Source organism: Salvelinus sp. IW2-2015, unplaced genomic scaffold (assembly GCF_002910315.2).
Source record: "Salvelinus sp. IW2-2015 unplaced genomic scaffold, ASM291031v2 Un_scaffold5347, whole genome shotgun sequence".
Classification (NCBI taxonomy): Eukaryota; Metazoa; Chordata; class Actinopteri; order Salmoniformes; family Salmonidae; genus Salvelinus; species Salvelinus sp. IW2-2015.
The window spans coordinates 21,152-23,826 of record NW_019946612.1 but is presented as its reverse complement, the minus strand read 5'-3'; the positions used below and the strand labels follow the sequence as shown (position 1 = coordinate 23,826).

The 2,675-nt window shown below is 44.3% G+C and overlaps 1 long non-coding RNA gene across 1 annotated transcript in view; it reads left to right on the top strand.

Annotated features, from left to right (window-relative positions):
• The first annotated feature begins 6 nt into the window (after positions 1 to 6).
• The window catches only part of LOC139026637 (uncharacterized), an 18,205-nt gene continuing 15,536 nt past the window's right edge, over positions 7 to 2,675 (top strand). The window contains exon 1 of the long non-coding RNA XR_011478494.1: positions 7 to 2,594. This is a non-coding gene — a long non-coding RNA (uncharacterized lncRNA). The remainder of the gene's footprint in view (positions 2,595 to 2,675) is intronic.

The window sequence follows — 2,675 nt, the reverse complement described above, 5'->3', positions numbered from 1 at the left end:
ACATAACACAATACAACACAACTCACTACATAACACAATACAACACATAACCACTACATAACACAATACAACACATCACATCAGGGGCGGACTGGCCATCTGGCATTTCGGGCAAATGCAACATGGGCTGGTCCATTTTTAGCCCAGTGGGCCTGTCTAACTTAGGTTTTTTTTTGTGCAAAATGATCATTATCTGGCTAATAATGGGGTAACCTCAAGGAACAAAATGGGCCGGTGTGTTAGACATTTCTGGGCCGATTTCTGGTCCCAGTCCGCCCCTGCAGCACATGACAACCACAACTCAATACTATGATATCCCCTTCCCCTCTCTCTCCTCCCATCCCCCACTGTACCCCAGCAGCCATTAACTAACTACAGACTTTTAATATATTTCCAGAGGGGTTTTAATTTTTTTAAATATTTTTTATATATACTGAACAAAAATATCAACATGTAAAGAGTTGGTTCATGGTTTCATGAGCTGTTCCATACGAGGGCCTCCCGAGAGGCTCAGCGGTCAAACTACAGCCCCGGGTTCGATCCCAGGCTGTGTCACAGCCGACCGTGACCGGGAGACCCATGAGGCGGCGCACAATTGGCCCAGCGTCGTCCGGGTTAGGGGAGGGTTTGGCCGGCCGGGATTTCCTCGTCCCATCGCGCTCTAGCGACTCCTTGTGGCGGGCCGGCCGCCTGCGGGCTGACTTCGTTCACCAGCTGGACGGTGTTTCCTCCGACACATTGGTGCGGCTGGCTTCCGGGTTGGATGGGCAAGTTCTAAAATTCTATCATCATTCTATAATAATCAAAAAAAATCTAAAATGTTGTTCACAGATTAGTTTACATCCCTGTTAGTGAGCATTTCTCGTTTCCAAGATAATCCATCCACCTGACAGGTGTGGCATATCAAGAAGCTGATTACACAGCATGATCATTACACGGGTGCACCTTGTGCTAGGGACAATAAAAGGCCACTCTAAAATGTGCAGTTTTGTTGCACATCACAATGCCACAGATGTCTCGAGTTTTGAGGGAGCGTGCAATTGGCGTGCTGACTGCAGAAATGTCCACCAGAGCTGTTGCCAAAGGAATGAATGTGCATTTTTCTACCATAAGCAGCCTTCAATGCAGTTTTAGACAATTTGGCAGTACGTCCAACCGGCCTCACAAACGTAGACCACGTGTAACCACGCCAGCCCAGGACCTCCACATCCTGCGGGATCATCTGAGACCAGTCACCCAGACAGCTGATGAAACTGTGGGTTTGCACAACCGAAGAATTTCTGCACAAACTATCAGAAACCGTCTGAGGGAAGCTCATCTGCGTGCTCCTCGTCCTCACCAGGGTCTTGACCTGACTGCAGTTTGGCGTCGTAACCGACTTCAGTGGGCAAATGCTCACCTTCAATGGCCGCTGGCACGTTGGAGAAGTGTGCACTTCACGGAATAATCCCAGTTTCAACTGTACCTGGCAGATGGCAGACAGCGTGTATGGCGTTGTGTGGGTGAGCTGTTTGCTGATGTCAACGTTGTGAACAGAGTGCCCCATGGTGGCGGTGGGGTTATGGTATGGACAGGCATAAGCTAGGTCAACGAACACAATTAACATTTTATCAGTGGCAATTTGAAAGCACAGAGATACCATGACGAGATCCTAAGGCCCATTGTCGTGCCATTCATCCGCCGCCATCACCTCATGTTTCAGCATGATAATCCACTGCCCAATTCCGCAAGGATCTGAACACAATTCCTGGAAGCTGAAAATGTCCCAGTTCTTCCAGGGCCTAAATACTCACCAGATATGTCAACCGTTAAGCATGTTTGGGATGCTCTGGATCAACGTGTACGACAGAATGTTCCAGTTCCTGCCAATATGAAGCAACTTCACACAGCCATTGAAGAGGAGTGGAACAACATTCCACAGGCCACAATCAACCGCCTGATCAACTCTATGTGAAGGAGATGTGTCGTAATGCATGAGGCAAATGGTGATCAGACCAGATACTGACTGGATCTGAGCCACAAGTCCTACCTTTTTTTAAAGGTATCTATGACCAACAGATACATATCTGTATTACAAAATTAGGGCCTAATTTATTTATTTAAACTGACTGAAATATTTTAATTTGTTGTGTTTATATTTTTGTTCAGTATATCTACAGTATTTTTGTTCAGTATATTTACAGTATTTTTGTTCAGTATATTTACAGTATTTTAGTTCAGTATATTTACAGAATTTTTGTTCAGTATATTTACAATATTACTTAGCTACATCCCCAATTGTTTTAATTAGGATTTATTGACAGTTTAGGGAGCTGGATTTATTGACATAGCTTAGGGAGCTGGATTTATTGACATAGTTTAGGGAGATTGATTTATTGACATATTTTAGCGAGCTTGATTTATTGACATAGTTTAGGGAGCTGGATTTATTGACATAGTTTAGGGAGCTTGATTTATTGACATAGNTTAGGGAGCTTGATTTATTGACAGGCTAGGGAGCTGGATTTATTGACATAGCTTAGGGTGCTGGATTTATTGACAGCTTAGGGAGCTGGATTTATTGACATAGCTTAGGGAGCTGKATTTATTGACAGGTTAGGGAGCTGGATTTATTGACATAGTTTAGGGAGATTGATTTATTGACATAGTTTAGGGAGCTTGATTTATTGACATAG